General features: G+C 42.7%; 1 long non-coding RNA gene across 2 annotated transcripts; it reads right to left on the bottom strand.

Annotated features, from left to right (window-relative positions):
- Positions 1 to 1,079: 1,079 nt before the first annotated feature.
- LOC135279592 (uncharacterized) lies at positions 1,080 to 25,853 on the bottom strand. Of its 2 annotated transcripts, XR_010346809.1 has the most exons (5): positions 25,772 to 25,853; positions 18,300 to 18,385; positions 9,573 to 11,316; positions 4,355 to 4,470; positions 1,080 to 3,947 (listed from the first exon to the last, which is right to left on the bottom strand). It is a non-coding gene; the product is annotated as an uncharacterized LOC135279592 (long non-coding RNA). The 2 variants fall into 2 exon arrangements; XR_010346808.1 differs by lacking the exons at positions 18,300 to 18,385; positions 25,772 to 25,853 and having other exon boundaries at positions 9,573 to 16,057.
- Positions 25,854 to 25,881: the final 28 nt, after the last annotated feature.

Raw genomic sequence — 25,881 nt, 5'->3', positions numbered from 1 at the left:
TATTCTATAAAATTCTCCTCTGGAGTTTGTAAATTATTAACTTGCCTGGCATGTCCCAGACATCAGCAGAAGGATGGAATTGTTTCCACAGCAGCAGGCTCTTCTCTTTGAGATAACACTCTTGGGATACTCCAGGAAAGCGGCATTTTCATATTTCTGCTGGGGTTTCTGGTTTGTTCTGTGGGGTTTTTTGGGTAAGGCTTCCCCTGCATTGTTTTTCACCAAAACTGGTGCCTCTGTTAACACCATTCCTTTGCCTGTTAAAGAAGCAGAGGATATAATTGGGAGGCCTGGTCCCTGTGCTGTGTAAAGGACAAATTCTAGTTTAGAATCAAGGAGCTTCCATGTCTTCAGTTTTGCCTGCTGAGAGTTTTGATTGATCAAGCATTAAGCATGGAATGGGCAAGGTTGGAAGGGACCTCTGGAGTTAACAGCAAGGAAGAAATGTTCTGTAAGACCTGCCAGGTTCCCCCTTCCCTTGTTTTCCTGTATGATTAGCAAAGTTCAGTGCCTCCAGACTGGCATGATGGTGTTTAATGTCAGAGCTTAATAATACAGCATACATTAAAAGTATAAATACAACATTTTTTGCAGCTTAGAGAAAATATTTGCCCAAGACAAGTTAAAACTATGTAGCCATATGATCTCCTGTTTTGCTGGATATAAAATGACCCTGTAAAGCCTTCTGACATTCTCCTTGAAGCTGAGGATTGAGGCTATGACCTTTGCAAAGCCTTCCAAAGAGCTTCACAGGCAGCCAGCTCTTACAGAGAAAGTTTCATTAGATGCCAAAGACTTTTTTGATAAACATGATGGCACAGTTGCCCTCTCTCATGAAAAATGGGCAAAATCAATTCTTGTTATTTGAAAGAAAACCAGTTGCTGGAACCGAATTACTTCAGAAGACTTGTTTTAGAATTTGAATCCAACCTTCAACAGTTTTAATTTACTGCAAGGAGGGGAAAATTACCATAAGGGACTCAGAGAGGCTGTGGAGTGTCCATCCTTGGAGTTACTAAACATGACTGGAGCAGCCCCAAGAAACCTTTTCTGGTTGGACCCACTTTTACTAAGTCTGGGTTACCTCTAGAGTCCCCTGCCACACTAAATGATGCCACCAGCTGAATTTGTCACCTTTCTTCCTCTGCATTTGCAGCACCAGGAAGGGAAAATCTGCCTGCAGCTGCTGAGTTGCCAAGGATGGCTGAACTGCAGTAAAGGAATCTGCCAAAAGTAGGACAGGACAGGGTGGGACAGAGCTGAAACCTGAAACTTGACACTACAGATGGCATCTGTCAAAAAGGGAGGGGTTTCCACCCAGCTGGAAATCGCTGTAGTGCAGACATTGTACAGAGGTTATCAGCCTCCAGAGCAGCTTTGACTTCGTGCTGCCACTGCCAAAGTGCAATCCTGTTTTGCCAGTACTTACTTTATTTTAATTGCTCTTTGCATAAAACCAGGAATGAATTGTTACCACACTGGAAGCAAAAGGGAGCACAGGAAGGAAAGAGAGCCCAAATCTCTGTGTGAGGGGTTTGTGGCAGAGGGATTGCATCTGCTGCTGAGGTGCATCCAAAGGCACAAACTCCTCTGTGCCAAACACACACCACCACATCTCTGGTGGGGCTGCATCTTGTGGTTACTGAAGAAGGAAAGGAAGTTACCACATGCTGCCAGTTAAACAAATAAAAGTCATTCTGCTGCATATTGGGACTTAAACCTCCTCCCAGTGTTTGTCATTAAGACTGGATAAAGCATTGCCTGAAAGCAGAGCCCTGCAATGAGCAGGAGGGGAATCAGCCCATTCTAAACAAACACTGCTAAAGGCCTCAAGCACTGTCTGCAGAGTAACTTGAATGCATGAAAAGGCATTCCTGTGGGCTGCTTGCTTAAATAGCAAAAGAAACCAATTCTCAAGAAGAAATGAAACAATCTATTTGGTAAAAGACAGCATTCAGTAAATAAACTTATGCAATAGCACAGCAAATAATCAGGAAGATCACAATGTAAATATCAGTTATCTTTCTGTTTATTTCTTCTCACTTTCTGAGATCTCTTTTTCTCTCCTGAAGCCTTTTTTCCATTCTTTAGTATGCACCAGACAAAGCCTTAGATCCCTAGGCTTTGGCAGAGGAGCCAGAGTCTCATTTTTCTGTTAAGAGAATCATTTTAGGTTCTGTCAGCCCTTCGGTCCTGAACGTGCCAGCCCAGAGCCATTCATTTCTGCAAAGTCATTTTGGGCTTTTGAAGATCCTTTGTGGAGGCCCCAAGCAGCCCCTCAGGCAGGGTTTCCCTGCTGATGGCAAGGCCCCTGTGGAATTCCTTGCTCCCTGGTCAATCCATTCCGTCCTTGCCCATGCCCTGGCACTTAGATCCAGCCTGCCTGGCTTGTGGGAACCTGGCCTGCAGCAGTGACCCTGCTGCTCCTCACACCCTGGAGAGGCTTCTGCTCCTGCCCTCACTCTGGGCTGCCCTCACTGCCAGCTCGGGCTCCTTCTCATCATGCAGGATATGTAACTAAAGGCTTTTTCATCGTTTTTTTACAAAAAACGTGCTTTTATCAATAAGACACTGTCATTAGCAGTCCTATCCATCTGTATCCAAGTGTAATTTCCCCAGGTAGGAACCATTTTCCAGCTGGGGATTGCTGGAATGTGGCTCATTAGAGCTGCTTCTTGCACACCCAGAGGTCCCTGTGCTGGTGGTGGAAAGTGATTACATCAGTGCTGCTCCCACTGACAGTCACAGCACAGAGCAGGGATAACACACACTCACTGCTTTTATTGGCATTGCTAATTGTGCAAGAGATGTGACTAAGGAGCAGTTTTGCTCCTTCTGTTAGTTCAACCCCAATAAATCCAGTGAGAATGGCAGAACAAGCACCAATTCACACACATTGGAATAATTTCATAACTGCTGTCTTCTAGAAAGAGAATCACAGCTGCCCAGGGGACAAACAGTCGTGGCCATTTTTGCTCAGTGAAGTGCTTGTGGAAAATTCAGCTGCAAATTCTGTTTTCCCTCTGTGACTGCCCACAGTGGTGCTCAGGACAGCCCTGCCCATCCCCAGGGCAGGCAGGGCACTCAGCCCCCAGCTCTGTTCACAACGAGCTCTAAAGGCTGACCAGAAACACACCTGCCAGGTGAACATCTGCAAGGTCTAGGAAAAGAAAATAATTGAAAAAGAAACCTAATATGAAAACATTTCTGTGAGGAAGGAATTTAAACACAGGGAGGGCTTCTGTGTTTATTACTAGGCCTTGTTTTACCTCCCTGTTTAAATAAATCTCCTTTGCATGTCTCAAAAATATTCTTTGAAGAAAGATTATAAAATGGGGCTGCTCTCCCAGAGCAAATTCCCAGGCCTGGTGGGCTAAAGGCTGGAGAGGAGCAGAAGGAGCCCCATCAGAGGGCACACCTGGTGCTCAGGAGCTGGAAGCCTGAGTGCAAAAGTGCACCACTGCCCTCGAGCACAGCCAGTGCCTCCTGTGGCTCACAGACACTAAAAAAAGACTTGGTTCCACTTCTGAGAAGGTTCTTTGATGCTCTTAATCCCACTGCCAGGCTCAGGACCTGGGGACTAACAGGGCTGACCCAGCTGGTGCCAGGGAGGTTACCAAGGCTGGGCTATTTCAGGGCATTTCAGTCCTTGCTGGAAATCCAGCCATGAGATGACAGAAGTATTTGATGGTTCCTTTTCTCACTTCAGCACAGAACCTATCAGCATTCCAGCTTTTTCCACACTGCTTTGCCATCTGTTAAAAACAGGGAGGTTCCCAGGAGTTTTGCAGCAATGGATGGGATGCTCTCACACCAGTGCAAAGGCAGGACTGGGAAGTTTGAAACATTCCCTGAGGTCTTCAGGACAGGTCTGATCCTGCAGGCCCAGCCTTGAGATCTGCTCAACTTTCCTGCTTTGTCCGTATGATCACTGGAACCAGACTTAACTGGAGGGGGAAAAAATGAAGAGAAACTCTTCAAAAGAGTTTTTTGGCCTCAGAGTTTAGTAGCACAAAAAGTAATTCCTGTAATCCAGAGATATATGGAAGATTCAGGTAAAAAATTATATCTTTTTTGGGTTTGACCTTATGAAAGTTGTATAAAAAGGAACAGTTGTGCTTAACTCTCTGAGGTGCTGTTTGGCACTGAAGGCTGGGACATGGATCCCGAAATCCCAGACACTCAGAGTGCCACAGGAGCTGAACTGCCCTGATGGAGGCTGGCACAGAGGGAAGAACCTCCCTGCACCAGCAGGGAGTTGCCAGCACCCCAAAGCAGCTCCTTTCCAAAGCACACACGTCTCTGTACTGCCCTTTAAACGTGCCCAAAGATAAACTCAATGTCAGTGCTTCACCTTTGCCTCCAGAACTGGTCACAGCCACCCTCACACAGCACATCCACTCACTCACAGAAACAAACAAATGGAGGAATGAGAAGCTGTGAATCACTCGAGCGATCTCCCAGAGGACTCTGAAAGAAGAAAGAAGAAAGAAGAGAAATTGTTCAGGATATTTCTGTTTGGGGGGCAGCTGGATATTATCATGATAAGGCCATGCAAACATATAAATATCTGAGATGAAAAGGAAGAGGATGAAATTAAATGGATGGAAACATTTGTGCTGTCAATAACATGAAAGAATAAAGTCGTGGGTGCAACAGAAATTATTCTTTAAATTAAAGCCATATCCTCAGCATTATATTTACGTCCTCTCCACCAACCTGCACAGGCCTTGCACTTCCTTTCTCATGTGACAGCATTGCCCACTTGAACACTGATACAGATATTTACTGCCTAATAAATTGCTTTTATACATTTAATTAAAGGTCTGTGAATTCAAGTTGTATTTATAAAAACTTCATAAAAGTCTATATATTCAACTTAATCCCAGAAATAAGCTGCAGGCAGTTAGTGCATTTAAGCACAACAGAATTCTGATTCTTTAACTCAGACCTGTCTGATTTATCAATATTCTCCAATTGGTTATTTTCTGCCCCACTGTACTTTTAAATTACAGGTACACAATGAATGTTTAAAATACACAAACAGGAGATTGCAATTATCTTTCTAGTAAAGCATTTCCTGCAGAACAGTAATAATTACAAACTCTTTTCAGGAAGGGAAGGGAAGGGAAGGGAAGGGAAGGGAAGGGAAGGGAAGGGAAGGGAAGGGAAGGGAAGGGAAGGGAAGGGAAGGGAAGGGAAGGGAAGGGAAGGGAAGGGAAGGGAAGGGAAGGGAAGGGAAGGGAAGGTTTCCTTAGAAATTTTTACCAGACAGGAAAATTCATGAAATATCTCTTAAAACAAAAACAAAACAAAAAAAAAAAAAAAACCAAAAAAAAAAAAAAAACAGTCCCTAAAAACTCTAGGACTCTAGGAATTTGTAAGCTAAAGTGATGGGAAATATGCAATTTATGGCATATGGCATCTGTTTTGGAGTTGGAAAAACCCTTTTTTGACCAAGGCAGTTACAGACTTTTCTAGCAAGAGGAATAGCCTCTGAAAGGCAGCATTCCCTCTGTAGGTAAGTATAAGACATCCTTTCAGAACTGGCATCTACATGGGGTCTAAAGTCAAGTGAGCTTCTGAAGGAGCCAGCATTGCAAGTCCATGGCCCCCAGCCCAGTGTCTGAGGCAGAAATACATTTACCAGTGTTGTGCTCAATATTTGCCTGCAGAAACAAAAGAAGGATTTGGAGCTTATCACAATTTACAGCTAGACCCCCAAATATTTAGTCTAAAATTGTACTGTTTACTTTTTTGTTGTTAAACAAACGAGCTGAATTGCACCAATGGTTCCTTTAGTTTTGTCCTGGTTTTACTGGACTACAGAAGAGGCCAAAGGTCAGGGTGCTCTGCATCTGAGGGTTTGGAAATTTGATTATGGAAAGAAGACAAAATGTTAACAATCATGAGGTAAGTGCCAAGAAGATAAGGCTCACTTATCTCTTTATTGTGCATTCCTTCTTTTATCTCCTCGTGGTCCTTTCCCTCTCTGATCTGCAGAGGTGATCTCTTCACCTGCTAAATCATCCTTATCAAGCCTCCTGAATGCAATAACCTCTTTGGCACATTACCTATCTTTTAGGATTTGTATTTAATATATTGTGTTCTTCTTTGTTTTCTCCCTTCCTGGGAGGTTACTCCAGAGCTCAGGATGGTTGGATTACTGATTGATTTCACAATTACTTTGTGCTGTGGGTTGTTTTCATCTGTGTAGCCAACTGCTGCAGAAAGTAAAAAGGGAGAAAATATCCCTTTTTCTTTCCTCCCATCTCTCACGCATATATAGACAGAGATTATTTAATTATGCACGCACTATTTCAGGTTGGAAAAACCTCAGCTTTGCTGATATATTTACAAAACAGAATAGAATTCTGCAGATAGCAGATTCACCATCAGACAGATGACCTTAACCCCTTCTCCATCTTGTTGCAGTGTTTTAGGATAAGTTTGTCTGTCACCTGTGGAATGAAGATTGTCTCCCAAACACCAGCACTCGATGTACTTCTAAGAAGCACAAAAATCATCCTAAAAACTGTAGTGCTGGTTGAGGAACCCCCTGAAAAGGGAACTGTTGTAAGTAAAGGCATGTCCAAAACTAATGCTCAAACCACTTTAAAAGTGCTTTCTCCTCTTGATTTAGGTCAGCTTTATACAGAAGTCTCCCATCAGTGTGGGAGTGGGCAGCAGCACTCCAGAGCCTGGGATGTGCCCAGTGCCCCATGACTCTGTCCCTGCAGCTCATTGTAAACAGGGCCAAGCAGGGATGCTGGGGATTGGAGAAGGAAGGTCCAAGTGACCTCCCCTGATGAAGACAGGGATCAATACTGGCTGGGCCAGACAAAAAACTGGTTCTCTGCAGAGAAACCAAGATTTCACACTGCAGCTAGTTACTGAAAATTGATATTGAATGTTCCCAGCAGGAATATTTTCTTGTTAAACACTTAATTGGGAGTTGTAACATCAAAAACAACAAAGTGGGTTTTATTTGGATTCTTACACAGGTCAAAAATAGGTACTGATTTTTAATTTAAAAAATCCTTTTCACCAGAAACTTGATTGTATTTTCAAACTATTAGCGTGGAACAGCTAAAACAAGCAATACAGACACAGCTGAGCAATACATCTGACTACACTTTCTTATATATTTATCTTTCTGTGCTGAAGCACACAGAGGCAGTTGTGTCTGAAGGCACCTTTGTCACTCGGACTCGTGGCTGTGCTCAGCTCTCCGTGCTCTGAGACATTCGGGCACAGCCCAGCACAGGGGCAGGGAAGGGAAGGGCTCCTCTGCAGCCTCTGACACCTCCAGAGTGCCACGGGAGCTGAACTGCCCTGATGGAGGCTGGCACAGAGGGAAGAACCTCCCTGCACCTGAGTTGCCAGCACCCCAAAGCAGCTCCTTTCCAAAGCACACACATCTCTGTACTGCCCTTTAAACGTGCCCAAAGATAAACTCAATGTCAGTGCTTCACCTTTGCCTCCAGAACTGGTCACAGCCACCCTCACACAGCACATCACAGAAACAAACAAATGAAGGAACGCGAAACTGTGAGTGGCTCAAGCTATTTCCCAGAGGACTCTGAAAGAAGAAAGCAAGAGAAGCTCTTCCTTTGCTCTTGCTCCTGTGACTCTGTCACTCTCCCTGGTGAGCCCAGGCTCAGCCCGGCCCTCACAGCCCCTCGTCTGTGCAGCCCCATCTCCCTCAGCCCTGCCGGGGCTGCTGCTCCGGGCAGTCCTTCCCTGTTACCTGATGGGACACAGCCCTGCCCTCCCCCTTCCCAGCGCTATTTGGCACTATAATATCGCTTTAAAGAGGTGATTGTCAGCTGAGCAGCTCTCTGTGCAAGAGCACTATATCCCAGCAGAGTCATTTGTTTCCATTTTAAAAAGGCACTTAATAATAATGCAGTGCACACGGTGCCCCAGTCCAGAGTGACTGGCAGAGGCTTTTAGTGAGTGAATCAAAGCTGCTCTTCCCAGAGCAGTGACTCCCCACAGCTCCAGGTACGGAACCTCCCCGGGAGGGAGCCACTTCTGTGCTGGGGACACTCAGTTCACACCTTAGACCACTTTTATTCCAATTGTTAATAACTCCTACAAAGAGACGTGCAGTGAATGGAGCTGTAGAGAATTAAGGATCCTATTAACACCAAGCCTGCTCCATTGTAGATGGTACAAGTAAAGAGTTAACTGAAAAACCAGCTGCCATAAAAGCATTTTTGTTGCTATCTGTAGTGCCCACATTTAAGACATTGAAAATAAAACAAAACCAAATAAATAAAACCAACATAAAACCTGTGGAATGTTTATTAAAAGAAAGAACTTCTGGGGGAAAAAAGGTCACATATTTGGGTGGAAAAAGAAGAGACAATTAGTCCTTCCACACACTGGAGGGATTTTGCCCCCACTTGTAACAGCACAGAATAAATGTGATAGCTGAGATCTGGGGCCCATCTGTCTCTGGGGATGGAACACAAAATCAGGAGAGGCTGAAACTCACAGCCTTGCACCATCTGAACAGACACCAACAAACACACACTCTGAAAAGAAATACCAAGAATTGCCTCAATAGGAGGAATTTCCATGCAATATATGGAGATTTCCTGTACTTTAAAGACAAAAAAAGCACTTTGGATTTCCTTGGTATTTATGATAATATAAACAAAGGCTTAACAGCTTACCAGAAGAAATGAATTCTATATCTTCACTTCCACAGTGCTATAACAGGTGCTTTTTTAACTCATAGACAGCATTTCTATGTGATTCATTAATAGCATTGAGAAATAGAATGTTGGTATTTTTACCATTTTTGTGTCATGTTCCACAGTGAACTGTAGGGTGGTAATCCAAGAATAATTTAGAGATATATTAGCATAATAATTAAAAGCCTAGAAGTCTTTATAGTGTCTTTAATATTTATGCTTGATAAATATTGCTCTATTTGTCAGTTTATGCAGTATAAAGTGAACCTTAATGTAAGAAGGTTATTAGCATAAAATTAACATAATGAATAAAAAACAAAACACAAAGGTAATCAAAAATAACAGAGTTTGTTTTCTCTTGCTTCTCTCAAAGGACGTACTTTACACCCAAAAATCTGTGTTATGGAAAACAAATTCCATTTAAATTAGTTATGAGGTTCTATTATAGTTGTGAGAAATGGATATCTTTTAACAGTTCTTCCAGAAACTGCTTTTTTTGTCTCTCTCAAGCTTTCACACAGCACAGCCTCTTAAAGAATGAGATCATTGTAGTCACATGGCTTGGGAGAAATGAATTTTAGAAAAGGACATTTGTCCAATGTAGCAAGACCCTTTTGCTCTGAACTGAGGAGGAAAGGAAAATGTCAGAAAACCAAAAGGACAGACCACAAGTTCATGCCTGCAGACACCAACAAAAACCAGCAAACAGCAAGAGGAAATGACAGAATTATCTGTGCTGAGAGATCTGACAGCCACAGAGTTACTTTTGAATGTCTGATGTTTTAGGGGAATGCAACCTTTGAAGCCTGAATTCTGCACTCCAAAGCTCATGGAGCCCGAGCTGGGTCCCAGAAGCCTGACACTCACCTTTGCTGCCATGTACAGCTCCTGGCAAAGCTCAAATCTCTCTTTTCCACCTCCTTCAGCTCCAGTTCCCAGAAGTTTGTCCTGCACAGCGAAGCCATGGCTCCATAACCCCTCTTTGGGATGTGGGGGATTGGCCCAGCAGGCTGGCAGCTCAGGGGGCTGCAGGGAATGGAAAGGCTCCAAACTGTCCTTCAGCTCCTCAGAGATGACCCACATCAGGCTTTTGAGGGAAACCTGGCTAAAAGGGGCTTCAAAACTCTTCAGCCATTTTTCCTTGGGAATAAATGTAAGAGGCAGTTGAGCTTCCTTCTGCTGGCAGAGGCTGAAACAGCAGAAAACATCTGTGCAGGATAATTGAACACTGAGAATCACAGCCTGAGACCAGCAGAGCAGCCCTTCAGTGGACTGTGGGAAGAGCAGTGAGAGGGAGGGCTGTGCACACAGAGGGCTGCAGGGCTCAGCCTCTCCTCCCTGAGGGATGAGGATTGCCAGGCTCAGAGCAGGGCCATCCCCAGAGCTCCTGTCCCTCAGCCCTGCCTGCCCAGCGGGAGCAGCCCATGGCAAGCACTCCAGCAGCTCTGGGCCTTTCCCATAGCACTTCAGGCATGTTTTTAATGCCCTATGGAAGTGTGGGTAGGAATATGTTTGTGTAAAGGCCATTCTGGGGATGTGCCCACTTGCTGCTCCCCACAGGCACGGGGGAACCCAGAAGTGCAATCCCAGGAGTCCACGTGTGGACACTCAGTGACTTCACCTCAAGTCACCCTCCACAACTCACCTCTCCCTATTGCTCAAAAAGGGCTCCTGACACAAGCCCCCACCCTCAGGTGCCTTCTCTGACCCCTCCTCAATCTCCAGGATGAAAATACAGGTGGAACAAACTATATTTAAATTCCTTCTAGCCTAAATAATTATCATGTTCTTGACATTTCTGCTGTAGTTGGTATAAGGAATCCAGGTCCTAAAGTCACCCACAGCACTGTATCTCCTTGGCAACCGATACAGTAAAACACAGCTTGGAATTATTGCTTTTTTCTAATATTATTAATACTTTTATGGTACTCCCTATAGTATGAGTTATCAGAAGGAAATTGTTAGTTCAAGCTAAAAATTTCTGATCCTTTTCATAGTACCAGTATTTGCAAGATATCCTAATTACCAATGTAAGGATTTGTGGAAAGGATCTGGAAATAATAGAAATAAGCCTTTTAACAGGCACAGTAATTATGCAGACACAACAGATGCTAATAACAATTTCATTTCTGTGGAAAAATGATTAAGGTTTAAAAGTACAATAACTGAGAGGCGTAAGAAGAGTACAAGGAGGTGTAGATGACACAATGAATGTGTGATCACAATTACTAATTTTAAAAGAACTTTCACACTAAGATCATCCCAAAACCATCTTCTCAACAGCAATCTGTTTGCCTTTCATGCTGTTTTCCTGGTGCCTGTTGCCCTGGTTCAGCTATCTACCACTTCTGTTTCCTATCGTAGACAAAACAGTGGAGCAGGTGTCGAACCAGAGTCTTTAATATCTGCTTGTTAATAATTGTCCAAGGGCTATTCTGAAGGCTTTAAATATTTGTTTCCTTCTGCTAAACTTGACTCATTGCTTATCAATTTTTTTAGCAGCTTCCTCGGGGTCAGGAGCTGTTTGTCACTGGGTCCTGGAGCTCTCTGCAGGTGTGGGATGTTCCAGAGCAGAAGTGGTTCTGTGTCAGCAATGCCTCAGTGGACTCCTCTGAAAAACACACACAGAGCTAGAGAGAAGGCTTTAAATTACCATTGAGCTCAGGGTTTAATGGAATGAGTGGTGGAATTAAAGTTCATGGCTCCACTTGTGTTAGTGCTAGACTTTCTGTTAAGTTCAAAAATTGTTCATTAAGATAATTAAAGTTCTGGGCCATCTCACCCATCAATCAGTCTTCCTTCTGAACACTTAACAGTTATTGCTGAATAGACTCTGAAATAACCCATTAACTCAGCACAGGTTTGCCAGAAATTATAGGTGCTTTGAGATGGCTGGTAATGAAAGGTGGCACATAAATCAAAGGCATTGCCATCACCTGATGCTCCCAAAGCCTGCTCTGGAGTTACCTCAATCGTTAAGGGCTGCTATCACAGCCATTTGCATTAGAAGATGGGACTTCAATTCATTTCCAAGATCAAAAAGGGAGGTGATGAATCTGCCACCCCACAGAGATCCTGGCGAGGGATCCCAGAGCCAGGAGTATTTATGGAGCTGTCCTTCAGAGCAGAGCAGGGAGTCATAAACCTGGTAAAGACATTTTCAAATCAAACCATTTCCTCCCCAAATGTCCACACAAAAAACCAGCTCAGCAAATTCCAGAGCACTGTGGAAGAAAGGCTCAGCCCATGCACACAATATTTTTGGGAGTACTGCACACCTCCTCTTTATACTATCAGCCACAGAAGCAACTGAGAGGAAAATTAGTCATTGCACTCTGTATTGAAGTGTTCTAGGAGTTCTCTCAGTTATTTAATGGCACAGGGGTTGCAGGCATGCAGCACACCAGTCAGCTTCAGAACAGGCACTGCCAGCACTGTGGCTGTGGTACTTTGAATTTAGCATGAACTCGCCTCTTGATAATTTGTTTCCGTTTCTCCACTGAAATTGGCCACTAAAGGGATTCTTTTCATGCCAGCTGCCCTGGTAACACGGACAAGGTTCTCCAGCACAAAGCTCATTTGGATAGAGATGTACAAAGCAATGCCACAATCCAGATGCCACCTCAGGGTAAATTTCACGAGGATTTAAGGAATGCTATGTTCACTCCTGCCTGCTGTGGATTAACCCTGGGAGGGCAGATCAGGTCCCTGAGTCCTCTCAGATTGCAACTTTCCCACCACCTAGTGGCTGAAGAGTTAGAGATAATAAAAACTCTTCACAGACCTGTACCTCATGGAGGGGTTTTAAATTATTTTTTGTCTTTTAATAAGGCTCCTTGTTTGATGAGGAAAGCACCAACCAAGGCTACTTTACAGCCATCATTTTCTGCTTCAGCCTCATTTTCATGTTAAAAAATGTTTCTTACTCCTAATTCACAGGAGTCAGGAGCCCTGAATAAACTCTTGAGTGGTATTTGCCAGCAGAGGAAAATGAGCTTATTCCCAGAGGGGTATCAGCCCCACCAACTTGTGATACCCTAAAATAAGGAATTGGTGCTGAGGTCACTGCTGACTGCTACCCTCAGGAAAGAGAGGATGAGCACCGCAGCAGGCAGATGATGCCAGAAAGATCCTATTTGACAGGAGTTTGGGAGCTGTTAGGGCAGGTTTGGGAGGGTGTTCCCATGTGCTCACACAAACCCTGGCACAGCACTCGGACATGCAGGGTGAGCGGGAGGCTGTGGGGTTCTGCACCACTCCATTTGAACACATCAGACATGTTGGTGGAATTAAAAGTTCTATCACTCCTCAGTACTTTGAGAAATGTGTTCCAGAGATGTCAAAAGGATGCTTTTAACTTATGGCAAATGCTGGCTTTATCTACAGCCTTCAAATGAGTGTCCTAAATCTGTTCTGTGAGCACACACAAAGAGTAGATATTAGCATTTCTGGTATTTCTTAGGATTAATTCGGGGGGTGTTTACAGAGAGTTATGAAAAATAAGACACAGATCTGGCATTCTGTTGTTCCCTGGCAAACTTAGCAGCAGCAGCACATGAAATGCTCAGTCATGATCCATTCTGTGACAGATTTTTTTCAGGAGTTAAAGTACAAAAAAAAATGCTGTTTTTCCAAGATGTCTCAGTAGATTGTGATGAAAGCAAGAGCCAGTGTGAGCAAACAGCCACTTTCTTTTGTGTTTCCATGTAAACAGGGACACCCAGGAGCACTCAGCTGCATCCTTGTGGTGGAAGAAGCAATGTGAGAAGGATTTCCATGGGCCATTCCACCTGGGAAGGCTGATGGCGCCCAAGAGCTCACCCCAGGTAGATACTGAATGGCCTTGCAATAGACAGCAAATACAGTGTTAGGGGGAAAAAACCCCAACTTTAAATTGTTTTAAAGGGTTCTTTAATTCAACCCTTCATATAGAATAGAAACATTAAACCACCTTAAAGTAAAAAAGCAAAAGCTTTGCTAACCCTACAGGATGCACCTGCATCCCCCATCAGGTCAAACTTCACAGTTCAAACACATCCCACCAGTTTTAGGGAAAATTTGGGTAATGGCATTTTAAGTACATTCCTCTGCAATATCTATGAACTCTGGGCATAATTTTCTAGTTCAAAAGTAACACAAGATGCCCCTTTTCTATTTGAATGAAGATGATTATTTAAGGTTACAGCCAAAAGCAGCTCTTGGGAGTTGAGCTGCTGCAGCCTCCTTCAGTAGAAGTCACAAGACTATTTCCTGTGATCAAAAGTAATATTGAAAAATTATAATTAAATATCCATATGTCCCTTTCTCCTGCAGGTTTTTCCAAGTCTGTAACAAGACTTTTCTGTTTTGCCAGTGGAATCAGTTGTACTCTCAATTTTCTATTTTAGAATCCTCAAAACATCAGTGTCTACCCTTACACTGAACCAAACATACACAGATTTCCAGCTCCTCCTGTCCTCCTTCCCATCTATGACACTTCCATCTACTCTAATCTGTATAGTGCCCTATGCTAGCATTTTTTTGGCAGTGGTTTAGATGTAAAGTCCACTCCAAAAGTGAATTCACTTTCTTATAGAGACAAGGGAAGAAAAGAGCAGCCAAAGGGTGCTAGGTTTAGGATGATGAGGGTCATGTTTAGTATTATTTTGATTTATTTTCTATAAAAGATTATAAGCAGTCTCCTGTGATAGCTCTGGGCATGTAAGGAAAAGGAATCTCAGAAATTCTGGCAAATTAAACATTGTGGACAACAGACAAAAGGACATCTCCTACCAACAAACTTGGTACCTTACACATTGTGTACCATCCTGTGAAATCCTCCTATGGCAAAAAAACCCCAGGATATCAAACCCTTATGCATAACTGACACAGAGATACAGCTGAAACACTTCCGCAAAGCCATGAAACAGTCATTGAAAGAACAGACCAGCTTTGGGGTACCACTTGAGAACCAGCCTATGGAAACATTATATTCTTTGACCACTCAGTGATGTGTATTTTTCTTTTCAAAGTTTTGGCAATCCATAGCAGGGCACTGGGAGCCTTGGAGATTTCCTGGTAATGTTTCTGGGTGAGGACTGCAGCAGCTGGAGCGTGCAGGATCTGAGCACTGCAACCCCCCAGCAGCTGCCAAACCTGCCCCAGAACTGGGGCTGCACCTCCAGCATTCCCACTCTGCCTGTGCCACAGAAGGGGCTCCTCTCCACAAGCCAAAAAGCCACTCAGAAAGGCACCATCTTTTAGGAATTACATGGAAAATTATCTCAAGGCTTTAAGCTCTGGGCTGTTTGCTTTGCCTTGCCATACCAAGGCAGAGCCAGAACCGATGGCGTGTTCTGGGCCGGTCCTGTTCTCCTTCCACTTCTGCTGCTTTTGTCCCTGAGGAAGAGGAAAATCTGATTTATACCCATCAAACACCAGCAATGCTCAGAGAGTAGCCAGGGGAGGGCTCCCAACAGGGAAACCTGTCACCTGGGAAGCTGCCATGAGCCTCAGCACCCCCTCTCTGCTGCCTCACCAGGACTTTGAAACAGCAAATTCTGGTTATGAAAAGCTTTTGGAATGCACGTTCTTGTCAGCAGATGAGGAATTAATCAGCAGCATTTCCTGATTTAAATAATGAATAAAGGACCCAGCAAGTTGTCACAGAGAGCTCACCAACATAAAAGTGGCAGAGCTCATTTAAAAAATTATTCACTCTGAATTCTTTTGCTAAATCTAATGTACAGGCCCTATACATAGGGGAGGAAGGGGGAACATTAGCAGGTTTTGGATATATTTTAGAAATGTTCATGTCAATTGTATATAATTTTCAAGGTTAATGGCTTTTTGATACATAATAATGGAACTCCCATTTATTGTACATATCCTAGTTGCAAAACCTGTTTCATTTGCATAATCATAAATTGCAGTCAAGCAATCCTCGGCATGTGGTTATTCATTTGATGAAAATGTAAATTTCAATTTTATTTTTGTTCAATTGCACACACACTGCATTTACTGAATATGAGAAAAAGCATTTTAATTTAACCAATGAATTCAGCTCATTACAACCTCTTAAGAACATTGAGTAGCCCAGAATTTTGGGATGAGATGCATTTTTAAGCAATGATTTACTATTAAATTATATTTTTACTTTATGTTTTAACACCTAAAAAAGTTACTGTGTTTATTTTTATGAAAATAAATTCCTTCTAGGGTGTGAAATTGCTCTGCTATTTTACATACAAAGTCAGTGTAGTAGCATCCAAAAGAAAGTGACTCAATTAAAAAAAAAAGGCAGATATTTAAAGATAACATTGAGTGAAATCCATGGGAAAAAAAATAGTCTCTTGTTCTTGGGACCTAATAAGAATGAATACTCAGATCATCAGATCTGCTTACACAATTCAGAATTTTGGCCTGGCTCTGTTGGAAGAGCAGCTAAAAAGAGTCCCTAAAAAGCTAAAAAGAGTAGCTCAAAAACAGAAATCTTTTCCACTTGCAAACTGAATATATTACAGAGGCATCCCTGAGAGACAACAGTCCAACTGCCTGGGAGAGGCCTTGCATACAAACCTCCAAGAGCTTCAGAGCCCTCTTTAAAGCCCAGAAGCTTTGGGGAGGCTGGGCAAGGCGCTGGGAATGAGCCCTGTGCGCTGCCCTTCGGAGGGGACACAGTCCCCACCCAACCCCGGCTGCTCCTGCCATGGATCATGGAAACCTCATTCCAGTTAATGAGAGCTCGCTCAGCGCCAGAGCTGGGACTTCCCAGCTACAGGTGGGGAGCAGCATCCTCAAAGGGCCCCTTTGGTTGACTGAAATTAATTTGCTCTGACATTATAACTACTCCTTCTAATTAAGCCGAGTTCATGATCTTTATGGAAGAGAAGTAAAGCTTAGAAAGATGAACAAGCCCAAACATTTTGAGATCATATAAGTAAAAATTTCTACTGACATAACTTTAGATTTAATTAAAAATGTGTGTGATAATCACAGTAATGGGCCTTATTTTAATAAATAATTTCTATTGTATATCTTGTGAAGATTAACCTGGATTCCCTTTCTCTTCAGAGGTACCACAAGTATAAGTTAATTAAACCTTATGAATTGATAAAATCTAGCATTAGAATTCCATGCTTGCTTTGCTTCCTCCAGCCATTCCCTCTCCCCTCCAACAAACAAACATCTTCCTCTGCCCTGCTTAGCTGCAGTCATTCCTTCTCCTGGCTCTAGGATAAATTATCTCCTGGAATAACACCATCAGAGCTGCAGATGGGTGGGCATACTGTTCCTTTCCTGGCTGCATGGGAAAAGATTATTTGGGCCGTTTGTTCATGTTTTGATGTCCCACACCTCAGCCAGGTGAATACCTCTATAATTATAGAAGTGAACATCTATAATTACCAGGAACTTTTAATGTGCTCTCATGGATCCCCTGATGGGGACAAAGGTCAGTGCAGAAAACCTGATCCACCCCTCACACACAGCCCATGCCCGGAGCTTTCTGGGATCTGCTGGGTGTGCTCCCTCTGGGACCCACAGGTGTGCCCAGCACACCAGGGCAATGTGGGATTTCCTCACCCCAAACCTGCAGCCCCACGAGGCAAGTACAGCCTCTGGTGTCTGCTCTGATGATGGCTGACAGGAGGGAGCCAGGGCTTTTGGATCAGGGTGTGGGTGACCAGCCAGCACTCGTAACAGGGCCCTGTGCTCCTGCCAGTGTCTGGGAAAGCTGCCTTGGACACAGAAAAAACATGCAAAACAGGAGAGGGAAATACGGACCTTGTTATGCCTCTGCTCAAAAGCTGAGGAAACTCACACACAAAAAACCTGGTGGTAGGCCGTGGTTTCCTTTGGGCAACCCATTGCTGAATTTCATTTCCCTGACAGATCTCATTATATTCTGAGGTGTATTTCTGGCAACACCCATGGATTTTGATGATTGCTGTACAACACAAATATTGATTACATATATTTCCTTGGTAGAAAAAGTATTTTCTTTTTTTCTTATAACTAGTAGTGCTCAGCAGAATGCAATGAACTCAGAAAGTCAAAATTGTCACTGAACTTGTCTGAAGTGTCTTTTTATATTTCAAGTATTTTACTACAGATTTCAAAATTCTAACCTACTGTGTAGTATTTTCCCATCACCTACAGTAAACTGGGAAGAGGTTTAGATATATACTGGGAAATATCTAGAAAGGGGGACCTCTCCTAGAACAGAGAGGAGGAGCTGGGACAGCAGGGATTTCCCTGGAATGCTCTGGCACAGCACCACTCCCAGCTCATTACCAGGGCCTGGCTAAGGGATTTGCTGGGCATTTTCCATGCTGGGCTGAGGCAGGGCTCCCCTCCATGCCAGTGCCTGGCCCCAAAGCCAGGGCACATTTTGGGACACAGCCTCCCTTCAGGATTAGAGCCGTGCTTTGGCAAGGATTTAACAGCTCCAGACCAGTTGGCAGGAGCTCCATGGGAATCAGATAAACGGAGTGGCACCTAAAACCAAAATTATTTTCCATGTGCTTCACACTGCATTATCCTGAGAAGAGCTGGATTGCTGAATTTGACAGAAAATAGTCTGGGGAAGCAAAAATAATGGTTAAAAAAACTTACCTATTCACTCAGGAGCACAGCTTCATTTTGCAGACCACATAAAGAGCTCCAAGTTCAGGCCCTTATGTTTCAACTCTAAGCATCTCCTTGTAAAATTAAGACAACTCAATTAATTCGGGGGTTTTTTACCAGTTTCCCCTGTGTATGAAACAACTCTCTTATTATTCTGGGCAAAATGGTATAACATAAAAATATGGACTAAAGAGAAAATGAGAACTACAGAAAAATAATGTAACATATTTGATATCAATGCCAAAACTGAAACAAACAAAAATATTTTCTTGGTCTGTGAATTATAATCTTCAACCCTCACTGGGGGATTAAACAACATAGTGGAAGAGTAATTCAAGCAGTGGCTCAATAACTTAATTGAGCAAACATGGTTCATGCTTAAGTTTCTCCATCCCATAAAATAAACAGGGAGGTCCAAAGCAGCATTGGCTCCCACATGCCCCACAGAGAGGTGATGTGTCACACCTTGAAGCCACCCCGTTTGCCTACATGGCACTAATGCCACCAAATCTGGGTTTGGGCGTACAGGACAATGACATACAAAAAAAAAAAAAGGCAAAAAAGCAAACCCCTGACCATTAATTGCTGAATTCCTGACAAACCTGAGCAGAAATTGCAGTGTGTGCAGCAATAGCTGCAAACTGAGAGCTGCCTGATGGAACAAAATGTAATTTCTGGAGAGAAAATGGAAGCAGCATTCTCATATAAGACCACCATTAAGTGCTTCAGCATTTATGTACATAATACACCCACGGTGAAGTTTTGTCTTTGTGCTTTCAAATAACCAGGGATTCATTTAATTATGTACATAAATAATGGATAGCATTCCTTTCCTTCTACTCCACTATTGCTATTTCTTTGTTTATTTATAAATTATTTTCCAGGTTCATTCTGGAAAGAAAAGGATGTTGTCTCCTCCAGGAAGTTTAGGAACTAGGCGAAACAGAAATAGGAAAGAGAGGGAAACTTGGTGCCAGTTTTAGTGGTTTGTGTCCAAATAGAAAAAAAAAAAGGACCAGGGTATAGAACTTGTTCCAAATTGAAAGGCAGAACCCCAGCTGGTACAAAATGCAGTGATGCCAACTGACCAGATCCAAGTGATGATATAGCCCTGGATTTTCATCCATCCTATCAAGTACTGTTGGCAAACTCATTTAATTGAAAGAAAAAAACAACAAACTAAAAATAAACTAGCAACAAAATTGAAACAAAACAAGGAGACATAAGTAGTAAATTATCAATGAAATAGAATACTAAATCTGATATCATGTGTATATTTTTGGTTAGAGTGCAAAGTCAGTTTTGCCATTAACACTGTTCTGACTCGTTCCCTGAAAATTCTGCAAATGTTCTAGGCTGTAGAGCCCTTGGTAACTGGCCTGGACTGTCACAGATACAAATTTCACTGTTTCCTTCTGCTACACTCACGAAAAAATTGAAAAGCTTTTTTTAAAAATAAGAGATTGAATTAGTAAAACAGGACGTTTTTTAAAATGAAATAAAGAGTGTTCCATTGGTTATCACTTCAAAGGATTTTCATGCCCCAAGACTATAATGGTAGCACAATCACAATTCAGCTTTAGGTACAGGGCAAGCAGGGCCATTATTCAAATGTGACCTACAGGTTTTCAATTTTGGATTCTGCCAGTATTGAAACAGGAATGAAATTTTTATAAAATTTAAATGAATGCACTTGTTAGGACCACGGAGACAAACACATTCCCTACTGCAGCTCGTGTTTCTTGCTGTAACAGCACATAAAATACAGCCAACCTTTATCAGCAAAACTAAGATGTTTGGAGAACCCAGGCTTCCTTTATATCCCATTATCCTTCATCCCTGAAAGAGGATAATACCCTGGATATGGTTATGTAGCCCAGAAACATTAAAAAGGAAAAAAAAAAAGGAAAAAGGTAATAGAAGATGCAAGTGGGAGAATAATTTTAATGAAGTTGTTTCACCTTTACCCTGATGCAAAAATGCGAGACTCTTGAATAACCATCTGGATTTCCATCCTGTGAGTCGAAATATAATTATGTGACCTGTGCACAGCTTCAGCATCTCATCAATTGCAACACTCTGGTGAATCACACACTTCAAACCTCCTCATCTCAACAGCAAAGCTGCTTCACCAGGCAGCACAGACAACAGAGGGTACAAGGTGAATTCATGTTTGTGTTGGGCCTGCAGGAGGATCTCTCACAATCTGACTCAGTCCAAAATCTCCATGACTAAGGCACTTCAACTCAGTCAGCATTTTAACAATGGAACTGAAGTGGCACTTGTATTCCTTAGAGCCTTCCCTCCACAAAAGGATTCCAAGGCACCTCCCATAAAACCCCCACATTAGTTACTCATGTGTTATAAGCAAGAGAACATTTTTAAGAGACTTGGACCTCCTCAGGATCAAGTATAAAAGCAACAACCTTCGTATTTGAGAAATCCAAAATCTAAAGGGTTGTATGCAAGAGGATCTGGGATTTCTCAGCTACTGGGAACAGTAACAATTCAAGATATTCTGAGTCAAACCAGAATCAGATATTAACACTCTCTGAGGAAAAAGGGCCAAATAAATGCATTTATAACAGCTTTTTGTGCAGGCTCATCTCAGAGATCTGATTTCAGATTTATTATGCCCCAAAACCAGAGGACAAGAAAAGCTGTCAGCCAAAGAAATGGGATTGCAAAGAATTTTATGCAATGATCATTTGTCAGACATTAAAATAACTTTATTGACAGATTCAAAATACTTGCCACAGGCAGCAAAGTCAGAGATTTCCAGAGCTCATAAGCAGGCTCCTGGCCCCAGGTTCTATTCCCTTGATTGGGAAGAGACAAGAACAGAGACTCCTAGGCTTTTGCAGGTATTTTTGTCTCTAAATTCTGAACCTGTGAAAGGGATCTGACTCACAGTGGAGATTCATTCTCTAGCTGCTCATACCTGCCCATGAGATGCACATTTTTCTCACATTTTTATGGAAGTTGTGAACAAAATTAAAATTACCTATTAAGCTGCAGAACCTCCTGAGGGTTTGGTAGACATTTGAAACGCCGAAATATTCCCTTGGCTACTGACACTTAAATTGCAGGGGTGAGTGGCAGTCCTTGGCTCAACATGAGGCAGCCTCCACCTGGCATCCTGCTCTTGAGCCCCCAAAGACTGATGTGCAATCCCAGCATGAACACGCACAGACTCTACAGGAAGCTCTGAAACTTTAAGTATTCCTAATTTCATTTGAACAAGTCCACATTCAAACAAAGTGTCCCTGTCAGGGACAGCCAGGAGTAACAATGAGGATTCGGATGTTGCTGGTGTGTTGTTAGAGAGAAGGAAAGACACAGAGCAGACTAGAGAAACCTCAAGTTTCTAATTAGAGAGGCTGTGAGGCCAGTGCGAGAAAACAACTGAATAAAGGGTCTGTAAAATCATACTGTGTTCTTTCCAGCACTTTATATTCTCAATGGGCCTGATCCAATCCTTATTCAGAAAACATTTCACAGACTTCAGGCACGTTGCTATGCAGTGATCTGTGATCTGTTTCATTAATCCAGAAAAATTCTAACTGGGAACACAACACCCTTTGATAATCCCCAAGCACAGCAACAAAGAGGAATGTTTACTACTACCTAGTGAACCATATATAATATAGCTCATCTTCAAACTTCCTTCCTGCACAGCACTAACACAAATCTCCAACACCCCTAGCACCTTCCACAAATATCAGAATTCTGAGAATAAAAAGAACAGAGCCAAATTAGGCACTGTGCCACTAAAATAAATGTACCCAGCAAGGGTTACAAAGTGAGGCAACCAGAAAGCTCGTGTGTAATCTCACAGTGAGAAATAACAATTTGGAGTCCAAGGAAGTGCTCTTTGCCTGCTGCAGGAAGACGGCCCTGGCTCTTCTCACAGGAGAACTGGAGGTGTAAAACAAATCTCACCGTGTCTGCAGAGAGCAGTCTCAGTGCTCCCCTGGCACAAATCCAACCTGGATCTCATCCCCATGTTACAAAACACCTGTCTGGAACAGGGAATCCTTCCCAAGGCACACAGGTGAGGATTGTAATGCTGTGGTCTACTTTCCTACAGAACTTCCATTATTATTTTAATGTGAAACTGTTTCTGCTCCACAGCATCGAGCAAAACATTTAAAGTACAGACTAATTATGACTGGCAGGCTGATTTAAATAAGAACTGGTTACAATTAATTATAACTAAAATAGAATGTTGCATTTTGTATATTTAGCACTGCATCATCTCCCTTTAAAATTGTACCTTCAGAGTGCTTTAGCTGAACTATCTCTGAAAATCCTCTAATGTTAAATTGTTTTATACCATCTTCTCTCAGACTTCAGTATATTTTAGGAGCTGAAAAAAACCTGTCTTACTGACTGCAGCAAACCCTTACGTAGTGCAATCCTTTCCTTTCTCATTTTGCTCATCTGCATAAAGGTAACTTCCAAATCTGTCTGGATGAAAGTGAAGGTACAAGCAGGCAGCACAGACAAAGGCAGAGCAGGGAGGGGAAGAGCCAACACTGCTGGTGGCCAGCAGGGCTGTGCTGTGGGCCTCAGGCACTGGGGAAACCAAACACTGGGATGGCTCCCTGCAAATCAACAATCAGAGTCTGAATTTGTGACCTGTGAGCTCTGCAAACACTGCAGGTACAGAGCTGAGCCATCAGCCTGTCCCACCAGCAGTGTGACATCCATCAGCTCAGGGCAGGGGCAGGGGCAGGATCACCCAGGTTAGGTAGATGTGAGCAGCACACGTCAGCTGAGGCTCCTGCCCTTCACTGCTTGCTGCCCAAACAGCAAATTATGGAGGAAGAAGTGGGGAGAGAGCCTGGTGGTATTTCTTTGAAGCCTGATTTGTGTTTAGGCAGTCTGCTCCTGTGCTCACCTCTCTTGCATTTACATCTCATGAATGCTCCAAGAAACAAATCTTCCAACAAAATGTCTACAGAAACTGCAAATTTTGATTAAATATTGGAGAGCTTGAAAAAAAAAATCATAATTCAGAAACAGCAGATATTAATGATGGAAGTCATCTTAGAAGTTTTATGGTCTTGGAACACCAACCACATGACTTTATAAGTTCAATCAAAAGACAGTGCAATTCAATTAGGTAAACCAAACACTTGTAATTGACTTCTTGTGCCTTTAATTTGCAGATGTAGATTAAGATTTGTTAGTTTACATGATTCATAGAAAAATAAAAAGTACATATTGGTTGCTGACAATTTATAAGAAGAAAAAGTGCTGAAAGAGAATAACATAAAACAGTCACTTTGAATTACAGATTTTCTTCAGAGCATCTCCTGGGAGGCATTTCTGGGTAGACAGAAAGTACAGTTTTGTTTAATAAAATTAAATGTGCTAGAATACAAACCCTGTATTCACAAATCCTGCCCTTGCCACGATGTCAAGGTGGCTGGACACATCTCCTCACTCACAGGTTACAACCAGCACAAATTTTTAAAATTACTTCTGGCTCTGCTATTTTTCAAACATGCACAATGCAAGTATTTCTGCAGGAGCCAGTTCTGAATTATTAAATCAGGCATTTCCACTGCTGTCAGGTACTGGGAAGATTCAATAAAACAGAATCACTCCAGGCTCACCCATCTCCTGTAATCACTGGGGAAAAAAACCCAAAAATTTGCTTTTCCTGTTAATGCTAAAAGACTTTTTTTCTTGAGTGAAAAATAAAGTATCTTTTATTAAAAGGATGTGTGATATCAAAATACTTATGTGTGTGTGTGTATGTATGTATCTGTGCAAGAAACATATATTGCTGTTCATTAAATCTTCACTCGAAGTGTTTGTTTCCTGACCCCTTAAAGAACACATCCATTAATGGTAAAGAACAGACAATTGGGACACACAAGCTCAGCTCATGAACCTCATGGAAGGTCTGGAGTGAGTGAGGTAAGGGATGGGGACTGGAAAATTGTGGCTTTCATTCTAACCTGAGCTGCTGAATGACCAAAGGGAAATCACTTTCCTCCTGTGCCCCCTGCCCTGACCTTTGGGATGGGAAACTGCAGGAGGGGAGGGACTGCTGGAAACTCCCACTCTCTGAGGGATCCTCCAGGCTCTGGAAATGCAGGGACTCCACTCAGGTGAGAAACATGCGGAGGTGAATCCATTTCACCACTGAAACAGAGCTCCAGCAGGGAAACACAGAGACACAGCACATGTTGGGAACTTCTGTGCTGGACAGAAATGGAGTCTGGTCTCATGTGCACATGGAGTGCTTTGCACCATAACCTCTAGGACAAAGCCAGGAGGGGACTGGGAATTCCTTCCACAGAAGGGGGTGCAGAGTGGAGTTTCTGAACTCCAAGAGAGCCATTTGCAAGCTCAGGCCTGTGAGAGCTGCCTGGTGGCTGCTGAAGTTGTCAGCAGGACTTCCTGAGTGCAGGGAAATACTCTGAGCTGCTTCCAGTGTGTATCCTGCTTAAGTGGCCACCGGGAGTTTTATCAAAGTGCTAAAACTCTCCAAGTTCTCCCATGTAAGTGGGCTCCAAATCTCTGCAGGGTTGGTTAATCCAGGTAACTGAATCCATTGCCACCTGTGCTCTCTAAAATACAGATTTTTGTCTGGAATGGAAAGCATGCTTCATGCAATGCCACGCTGCCCAGAGGGAGCTTTCTGTAAATACCGAACCAAGTCCTCCTAAGCAGAGACCAGGCTTTGGAAAACATTACAGTTAGAAGGCTGCACATCTGTTCATGAATTGGGCATTTCCCCCCTTTTTCCTTTCTCATTAATGACAATTACTTTAATGAAGGCTGAATAGGGGAGAGTGTCCCTTTTATTCATTGCTCCTCATCTGAAGCTTTAATTATAGCTTTTCAACTCCACAATTACTGTGAGGTAGTGATGACTGCAAACCCAGAGGAGGAGTAGCAGAAGGGATCACTGCACTTAAATATTCTGTTACTCTGCAGTATCCTAAATATTTTTGATTTAACAAGCACAGACAGGGAAAAGTACATATGTCAAATAATCTGAATTTATCAAGTTTTCCATAAAATGCAAATGCCCTTAGAGGTGAAAGAGTTTTGATTAGGAGATGTAGAGCACTGCAAAGATGCTGCATATGCAACATTTCTCAGACTAGATTCACAAAGTACCCTGCAAACTATTTCCTTGTTAGAAATTCTCAGAAACTGACAAGTTGCACTGCAGGCATGGCACACTGTAAAGTCACTAACACTGTAATTAGCTGCTTTATAACCCAGTGTGAGTACAGTTCTCAGCTGTGAGATAATGAAATAAAACATTCCTAATATTACTCTCACAAATATTAATACGAAAAGTGGATATATTAGCTTTCAAGAGAACAGAGAATTAGCCTGGCATGGAAGCACTGGGGGAAAAAATGGAAAAATAATTTCTTTTTGGCAGCAATGAAAAGAGGTCACACACAGCACGAGAAGGCAAAACATACCTGAGGAATACAAATTATTAGACAGAATTTGATGATAATTTCTTGCAAAATCACAACATCCTTCTTGTGCCCACACAGCCCTGCCCCTCTGGAGCTGAGGAGCCCTGGCC

The sequence above is a fragment of the Passer domesticus genome, chromosome 12 (assembly GCF_036417665.1).
Source record: "Passer domesticus isolate bPasDom1 chromosome 12, bPasDom1.hap1, whole genome shotgun sequence".
NCBI lineage: Eukaryota > Metazoa > Chordata > Aves > Passeriformes > Passeridae > Passer > Passer domesticus.
The sequence above is the reverse complement of the archived record's forward strand: the minus strand, read 5'-3'. Positions and strand labels throughout refer to the sequence as shown.